This window comes from Penaeus chinensis, chromosome 10 (assembly GCF_019202785.1).
Source record: "Penaeus chinensis breed Huanghai No. 1 chromosome 10, ASM1920278v2, whole genome shotgun sequence".
Lineage (NCBI taxonomy): Eukaryota > Metazoa > Arthropoda > Malacostraca > Decapoda > Penaeidae > Penaeus > Penaeus chinensis.
This window is the reverse complement of record NC_061828.1, coordinates 28,258,920-28,268,629: the sequence shown is the minus strand read 5'-3', so window position 1 is coordinate 28,268,629 and position 9,710 is coordinate 28,258,920.

Genomic DNA, 9,710 nt, shown 5'->3' with positions numbered 1-9,710 from the left:
TTTTTTATAGGACTCCTGAATTTACGAAAATAGTCTTTATGTAAAAATTTACAGTGAATACAGCAGTATGTGGGCATATGTTTCATATTGGAAAATGTCTATTCTATAAAAGACATGTCCATTTTTTAAAGGACATATACGTTACTCTTTATATATACATGGACAGTGTACAAGACAGTATGTGCATATGTGATGTTAATAATCTATGGATAATTTAACTGTGCACATGACATATGTGATGTTAATAATCTATGGAATTCACTGAAGTAAACTATAAAACAATAACGTCAATTTGCAATACGTCAGCAATATTTATACCATGTCCGATTTTCATATTAGGAAATGTCTATCTTTTCAATAACATGTCCATTTTTTAAAGAACATGTCCATTATTAAATGACTTGATATGTCTATTTTTAAAAGGTCATGTCAAATTTTTAAAGGTCGTGTCCACTTTAAGAAAATATGAACAGTACAAGACCGTATGCCTGCAGATGTGATGTTAAGAATCTATGGAAGTTCACTTGAATTAAATAAAACACTTACACCACACTGCAAGAAGTCAACAGTATGTATACCATGTCCGATTTTCATATGAGGAAATGCCATTTTTTTTAGAAATTGCTCTTTATATATAAATGAACAGTGTACTAAACCATATGTGATGTTAATAATCCATGGAAGTTCACTTAAGAAAAAAATAAAACAATCATTTCATAGTGCAATCCGTCAGCAATAGTTATAACATCTTCTAAAGAATATTTCCATTTTTTTAAAGAACATGTAATTTTTTTTTTTTAATGAAAGGTCAATTTTTTAAATGGATATGCCCATTTTTAAAAGGACATGTCAACTCTTAAAGATTATGTATATTTTTAAAATGGCATGTGCAATTTTTTTTAAATATTTATATTTATATATAAATAAACAGTATACAAGACCATTTGCATGCATATGTCATGCTATTAATCTATGGAAGTCAGCAATAATTATACCACAACCAATTTTCATTTTAGGAAATGTCTCTTAAAGAATATTTCCATTTATTAAAGGATTTATTAAAGTCGATTTATTAAGAACATGCCCATTTTCTTATAGGATATGTTCATTTTATCAAAGGATGTCCGATTTCATATTAGAAAATGTCTATCTTTAAAGAACATCTCTACTTTTTAAAGGAAGTCAGGACCGAACTTCTTGCTGTCTGTTTGTTTTGTTTGTTTGTTGAATTTCTTGGCTATCGACCAGCGGCATATGACCATGTTAACAGAGCCAGCCAAGATCATTAAGCCAATGGATCCTATTCATTATTTTAATCTAAACAAGGTCATAAAGTTTTGTCTACCTTAGAAAAGTGATTATTTGTGATTTTTCATTATGTGATATTGTAAATTCTTTATTTCTTATTCTGAGCTGATTTTTGAGTGGTTGTCTATGATTTGTGTATTTTGGGCATATTGTTAAGGTAAGGTAAAGCACTATGGAGGGAAAGTTCTCTCTATAGAGGGAGTGCGGTGGGTGATTCTGATGGTATTGACCCTGCCAAAACCACCTCCTCCCTTCTGACTTTCCTGTGGGCTGTATCCAACAGTTGTGTTTGTTATTTGCCTTTCCTAATCAGCTGCTGGTTGGTCCACTCACTCTGCCACAGATGTATTTTTGCTTTTATAAGAGACATAAAACACCTGAGATCTGTACGGACTATGCTAAGGTCCAGATCACCAGTTGGCATGGCTAATTTGTCAGCTTGCTCATTGCCATGGATACCAGAGTGGCCTGGTTCACATATTAGCTTGATTGATTTGTTGGCACCATGTAGCTTACGAATGGTATTACCTAGTAATTAATATTTGGTGGTTTCTAATGACTTAATGGCTTTAAGTGAACTTAATGAATCTGAAAAAATAACTATTCTATCGTGGGTCTTCGATAGTGAAAAATCTAAAGCCCTATCAATGGCAAAACGTTAGGCAAGGAAGATCGATGTATGATTCAGCAGACTGAACTTCAAATTCACATTCAGATGACCATACCCGCTCCCACACATTCATCTGTCTTGGAGCCGTTGATATATAGCTGATGGAAGTCAAGGTGTCATAATGGAAAAATTGGGAGTTTTCTATGGCGCTATATTTGATTGAACCAGGGTATCGATGGTAGAGAGATCTATACCGACTTTCTCGGCGAGGTCCAAGACACACACGGAAACAAACATTCTGCACATCCAAACCCTTAAAAATTGAGTTTGATGCTGAACCATACACGATCGACCCTAATCAATAGCAAAGACTTTCTATCAGCCCCACATTTAGTACCAGAAATGCACTTTAATAAATTTGTTTCGCTTTGACATTTATTATTTAATTGACAAATGTGGTCTTTCCAGTTGAGGATACGATCAAAGACTAGACCAAGAAATTTAGCAGAATTTTGAATAGGTATTAGGTGATTGTCTAGAGTTAGTCTAATTTTCGGTTTCCTCTTATGTGAAAAAAATACCCCAATACTCTTTCTTATGGAGAACTTAAAACCCCACTGGAAGCCCCAGTTGTGAATCATATCCAGTGCCAGTTGGATGCGATTTGCCGAAAACACTGCATTACTGATAGAATGCCATAATGCACGATTATCGGCGTATTGTGAGTATTTAAGATTCCGAGGGGAAGCTGGTAAAATGTCATTTATTATACAAAGAAATAATATTGTGCAATAAGACACTTCCTTGAGGGACCCCGTTTGCCTGGACAAAAATGTCCGAAATGTCCGAAAACATGGGAAGTTTCTACATAATCCAAAAGCATAAAGTTTTCTGAGTAGTCCATATCATCATGTCATGCCGAAGGCTTATTCTATATCTAAAAATACTGAAATCAAAAAGACTTTTTTAGGCAATTACCTCTTGAATATGACTGTCCAGTTATACTAGTTGATCAAGAGTTTGGCGTCCCTTTCGGAAGCCGCACTGCTCGTCAACTAGCAAATTACTGGAATTTAAGAAATGCAATAGCCTACTATCAACAATTCGATCCATGATCTTGCATAGGCAACTTGTCAACGCAATTGGGCTGTAGGAGATGGCAGATCTGGGATTTCCCAGATGGGAATGATGTGGGCGAAATGCCAAAATTTTGGAATAGTCTGGCTTTTTTTTCTATGTACACTCCTAGCAACTTAATCCTGGCATCATGGCTAAAATGCTTTATCATCTTAAAATCTATCTGGTTAGGTAGGTTAGATTAGGTTAGGTTAGGTTTAGATTAGGTTAGGTTAGGTTAGGTTTGGTGTTTTCGGGTTCCCATCCAACTGTTCTGGCGCCTGAGAATCTAAAAAAGAAACAAAAGAAAAACACAGAAAACAAAGGTAAAGAAAATAAAGACGAAGGGAGGGGGGGGGGGCGTCCTTGATTGCCTCGAGACTGCTGCCGTTGTGCCTCTGTCCTCCGTTTGGTAATAATAAACTTGTGAAAAGCCTAGTAAACTGTGTTACTACCTTCAATTATACTTCATGTCTTACCTTAGTCTGAATGTTTTCGTTGTATTTCATTAATCTTATATATTGTTAGCCTCCTCACCTTTACATAGACCCGTCCCACCTGACTTGCCTGTACTTGGGGTAATCCAAGCCAGGGAACTGGGGAGAAGGGGTGGGGGATCAGGGAGAGGCTCTGTATCTTACCTTTATTTAAAAATCCATCCTTGTAGTTTATATTTGTTATGAGATGGGTTGGATTTGGTATAGTTTTCAGAAAATTATTCTAAGTCAATACCTACCTGTGTCACTCCATTATTTAGCCTTGGCTAAATAAGGGGAACTGGGTGGAAAACTACTGGTTATTGCATAAAACTTGCCTTACCAACTTTCTCCAGCGAGGGGAAAGAGAGAAAGCCTAGCAATTAACACATCTCTTTGTCATATTTATTATAACTTTCCTAAATATAGTATCTTTGCAAACCTAATGTTATCTTTGTTAAAGATATATTTAATCAATATATATACTCTACCCTTAAGAATGTTTATATTACATTATCTCATATTCCCTCCTTGTCCATGGTCAGAGGCGATGGGAGTGCGCTCTGATCAACTTTTCTGCAATTGATTTTCCTTTCTTCCAGCTATCATCGGTGGTGGGGTCCTGAAGGCTGCTTCCCATGGTGTGTCTCTGGCATTTTCCCTGATCCACTCCCATATTTTGTTGAGGAAGCGCCTTCCTGGACCTGCCAATGCTGGGGAATATAACAAAGGAAATATTATTCTGTTCTGATTGTTTCTTGCCTTTCTGTTGAGCAGCTGTTGTCTTTGTATGTGCGCTACTTTCTCCAGAGCTGCTGTGAGACATCTATTATCATATCCTCTGGCTCTGAAGAACCCTGTCATTTCCTGTAACGCCTGTTCCAATTTTGGCTCTTCACTGACTATCCTCTTAATCCTTATAGCCTGTGAGAAAGGGAGAGATTTAATTAGGTTGGGGTGATGATTTGACATATGATGTATATACTGGAGTGTATTGGAAGGTTTGTAGTATACTGTGGTTTGTGAAGTACACCATGGTATCTAAGAAAGGTAGCTTTTCTCTGCTGTATTCTAATGTGAACTGCAGGTCTGGGTGAATGCTGTTCAGCTCTTCATGGTAGGCCTGTAGTTCTTCCTCTGTACCTAAAAAGATGTCAAATATATCATCAATATACCTATAAAATACCTCTTGCTGTTTTGTTATTTTCTTCCTCTTTGCCTCAATGCTTGCAAGGACAAAAATCTCTGCCACTGCCACCGATACCGAGGCTCCAATGACTGTACCTTTTCCCTGTCTATAGAATATATAATTAAATCTCAACAGGGTACCTGACAGCACATGGTCTATGCCTTCTTTGATTAAGTATGGTGGGGGAGCTGCCATGCTAAAGTCCTTGTAGAGGGTTTCTTCCACATAGGAAAAGTTATTCTCATAGAAGTTGGCCACAACATAAGCTGCTTCTTCTTGTGGGATAGAGGGGTATAAAGAGACTATATCAAAAGAAAACAAAATGGCTCCTTCAGGGTATCTTCCTATATTCTTCAATTTCTGTAGGAAGGAGGTTGTGTCCTGTAGTCTCTCTGGTAATAGGTCTAAAAGAGGTGTGAGATATGTGGTGAAGAGACGGTCCACTGGTCTGGTTGGAGCGCTGCAGCCACTCAACACTGGTCTCCCTGGACATGAACCTGTGCTTTGGTCCAGAGGTTTGTGTGTTTTAGGGAGGACATACCAATGTGGTATGATGGGCTTGTGCTCTAGAAGGGCATCTCTCTGCCCTGCAGAGAAACTTCTCCTTTTCTTTCCCTCTTTACTTGGCCTGTCCAGGGTAAAAAAGCGATTAACCAACAAAATACTCTCTCTCTGCACTGTGGCTAGAGCCTCTTTAGGGTTATGTAACTCTATATATGTCTCTTTGTCCTTTAAATGCTTTTCTCCCATGGCTATATAGCTGCTTATTTTCAGGACGACCAGAGCGCCATCTTTATCTGCCTTTTTGATGATAATATCTGGATTTTATGCAAATTCTCCTAATGCTTTGTGTTCTAATTAAGTTAGGTTGGGGTTTTCATTCTTTTCGTTAGGTTAGGTTTGGTTGGGTATTCGAAGTCCTTGTCGCAACTGCTGCGCCTGCTGGAGAGGGGTGTGTGTGGAAAGAAGGGATGGAATCGGGTATATAAGCAAGAGAGACGGGCGCTTCTTGGGGGGCGGGGCTAACTCTGCTCTGGATCTCACGGGTGCGTCGTTACGTGAGGGGAGGAACGCGGGCATGGTCCGCCTCTACTCTCATTTCGTTGGGCGCGCTCTCTGGGGCAAGATCAGAGCAACGGTGATGAAGGGGCAGGGGGGGGGGTACCTTCACTTCTTTCATACATCTTCTGGGTTCTGCTGTATCTTGACAGAATACATATTAGTTGAGTGATACAGAAGGATTAAAAAGTGATCGCAAAAATAAAATATAAAAACATAGTATGAAATCATTAAAACGCTAACACTTGCAGTGTTTTCAGGGAGCTATACATTGTATCAGAGATAAAGACGCTAATAAAATAGCGTTTACAAGGAGTTATATAAAGTAACAGAACTAAACATTTTAGCATAAATTCAAAAAGAACGCTAACAAAATAGCGTATACAAAATGTCTATAAAAACTGTAAAAACAGATGTCAGAAAATGAGGGGAACACTAACAAAATATATATAAAATGATATAATATATACCAATGTGTTCTAAATCCTGATTCTTTACAACGTATTAGTCCGTTACAGTACGGGAAAAACCCGACATAAAACTATACTTGTCTCTGGACCTGTAAATGTATGTCCGTATCCCTCTATGCGTTTACAAAGGATACCAAAGAATCCTAAATAAACAGGGAGAACTATATATGCTTAAACTTATGTAGAAGTGCTAGGACGCACAAATATGAAATATATATGTATCTATTCCAGAAAACATAAAAAGGAATCCATATACGAATGTGTCCGTTATAAACAGAGGTACAGAACATGTTATCCGGGAAATCTTTTACAATAAAAACACGAATAAAATATATATATATATATATATATATATATATATACATATATACATATATAGAAGGGACATCCTGATATGTTATTGTATAAACAAGAGACATTGTTTAAAAACATAAACGGGGGTACACAAATCAACTATAATTATTTGTAAAAAAACAAAACCATTCTAGAATATCTGTTGTACCTCTTCGCCTCTAGCGGAGAGGGGAGAAAGGTGGGGGGGGGGGGGGTACTGGGCGCCCCCTTCTATCATAACTTTCCTTTACTATTGTCATAATAATCTTGTTGGGATTTCGCTTATTTTGGTTGTTTCCTTTCTCTGCATCCTGATTTTTCTCTTATTCGTTTGAGCGTGAGTGGGGATGGAAATTCCGCTCTAATAAGCTTCTCACCAATAGCTTGATCTTTTTTCCACGCGATCATCGGGGGCGGATCCTTGAACCATTGTTCCCAGGGTTTGTCTTCGGCGTTATTTTGGAGCCAGGACCAAATACTATTGATGGAATTCCTCAAGATTGGCGCTATGCTCGGGGAGTATAACATAGGGAAAATGATTCTGCCTGTTCCTTTTCTGTTTTTCTCTAACAACAGGTCTTCTCGGGTTAGTTCATTCAATCTTTTCTTTGCCTCAGTTATTATCTTGTGAGTGTAACCTATGAGCCTGAAAAACTTGAACATTTCTTCTAGTGATTCCTCTAGGTTCTTTGGGTCGCTCACAATTCTCTTGAGATTTGTGAAAAGGGGAGGGATCTCTTGAGGTTTGGGTGGTGGCTCGAGTGGAAATGTAAATACTGATGGCTTGTAGAACACCGTGGTTTGCAAGTTTTCATCTCCATCTAGATACACTAAAGTGTCCAGGAATGGGAGTTTCTGGCTGTCAAACTCCAGCGTGAATTGGAGGTCAGGGTGTATTTTATTCAGGCCCTCATGGTACTCTTTCAGCTCATCTTCTCTTCCATCGAAAATCCCAAAAACGTCATCTATGTATCTAAAGAACACTAGGGGTTGTTTCTGCGATAGCTACTGATACCGACGCACCTATTGCTATGCCTTTATTCTGCCTGTAATACCCATGGTCGTATCTTAGTAGGGTCCCATTCAAAATATGGTCAATCCCTTCCTTTATTAAGTAAGGGGGTGAGGCTTGTATGTTAAAGTCATGCATTAGTCTTCCTTGTACGTATCCATAATTCTTTTCATAGAAATGTGAGACTACCCATTCCACCTCTTCTTGGGGTATGGATGGATACAGAGATACGACATCAAAGGAAAAAATCAAAGCTCCTTTCGGGATCTGTGGAAAATCTCTTATCTTTCTGAGGAAGTCTGAAGTATCTTGTAATCTCTCTGGTAGGAGATCTAATAAAGATGCTATATGTGGTAAGCAGCCTATCCACAGGTCTGGTGGGGGCACAGCAGCCGCTCAGTACTGGTCTTCCTGGCCAGGTACCTAATTCTTCGTCTATTTTCTTGTGTGTTTTCGGAAGAATGTACCAGTGTGGGATGCTGGGCTTATGTACCAACAAGGCATCTCTCTGAGCTGCTTTAAAACTGGTGCACTTCTTTCTGGGGGAATCCAGGTTGTAGAATCTGTTTACAAGCCTCTTGGATTTATTATCTACTTTCTTCAGGGCTTCCTCCTCATCTACTAGGGGGACGTATGTTTCTATATCTTTAAGGTGGCCTCTTCCCATAGCTCTGTAATTTCCTGTTTTCAGTAATACTAAGGCTCCATCTTTGTCTACTTTCTTTATCACAATATTGGGGTCTTCTTTTAATTGTTCCAGTGCTTCTATTTCTTTTCTGTTCAGATTTATCCTCATTTTCATTCTGCCTGCTGTCAGTATTTCCTTTTGGACTTCATTAATCTTCTCTGCCAGTCCTAGGAGTTTCTTAGGAGGGAACCTCTTCCCTTTTAGGAAAGGGAGCTGTGTGGGAATCTTCATCTTTTGTTTATTTGTACCAGGAGGGAGGGATCCTGGGAGCAGAGACTGGGTAAATCTGTGGTTTATTACTGTTTCCAAATCTTCCAGAGAGGCTGTGATATTAATCTCTATTGGTTTCAGAGAAGGAGGGCCCGGGACAAACGACCTTCCTTTGCTCAGTACCGACTTCTGTGGCAGTGTGAGAGGGACTTCAGAGACCACCATCTCCATCCCCAGTTGCCATTGTCTCTTTCTTGCCAAGGTCTTCCTCCTTGTTGTTCTTGATTCCATTGGGTGTTTCCTCTTCTTTGATGGTAACTCCATCTGTTCTGGGGGATTCACCTTCTGGGCTGTGATCTGTTTCCTTGTTGGCCTTGTTGGGTGTTCCATCTCTGTGGGATCCTTTCCTCTGGGTTCAGGGTTCGGCTGGGTCTCCGGTGGTTTGTTCTCCAGGCGGCGCGGCCCGTTTCCTCGAATCCCCAATTCCTTGGCTCTCTGTATTGTTGTATCCAGTTGTTTCTCCTCCCGGGTCCGTTATTGTTCATCTCTTGTTGTATGTTCGGTCTGTTCCTTCCTCGTGGGGGGATTTGCCTGTCGTTTTTTGTTTGTGTTACTTTATTCTTTTTCTTTTTCAACATGTCTGTGGTCGTTCCGACTGATCTACATTTATTCTCATTTGTTGCATTCTTATTTCCAATTTGTTCTGTTGTCGTTTCTTTGGTCTTTGTTACGGGCTGTCTTGTTCTACTCCTTTCCTCTCTTTGCTCTCGTGGTGCTTGTGGGGGAGGAGGGGAGGGGGGGGCGGGGGAAGACTTCTTTTGCAGGGAGACACTGTGCCAGAATGTTTACGATCCTCTCGACCGCTTTTGCCACAGAATCAATTCGGTTGTGGCATTCTACATTTCTATCTATTTGATCTGGGTTGGAGGGGGTATTTCTTCGGGACAAGAACAGCATTCTTTCTTCCTCCTCGGCAAGTTGCTCTTCAAAGTCCTGTATCAGGGTGATTTGCTGCCCGCAGGGAGGTTGAGATTCCTATGGGTTTTGTGTCTGAAAGGGCGGGGTATTTTCCATAGGGGGTGGGAGAGCAAATTCCACGGGGGACTCTTCCATTCTTTCTTTCTCGGTTTGTGTTAGGTTATCCTTCTTTTTAGGATTCATACAAATCTGTACTCTCTCTTTTTCCTGTTCTGTAATATCTGCTCCTTCTTGTTCGCTCAGGTACTCTAGTAGGCTTAT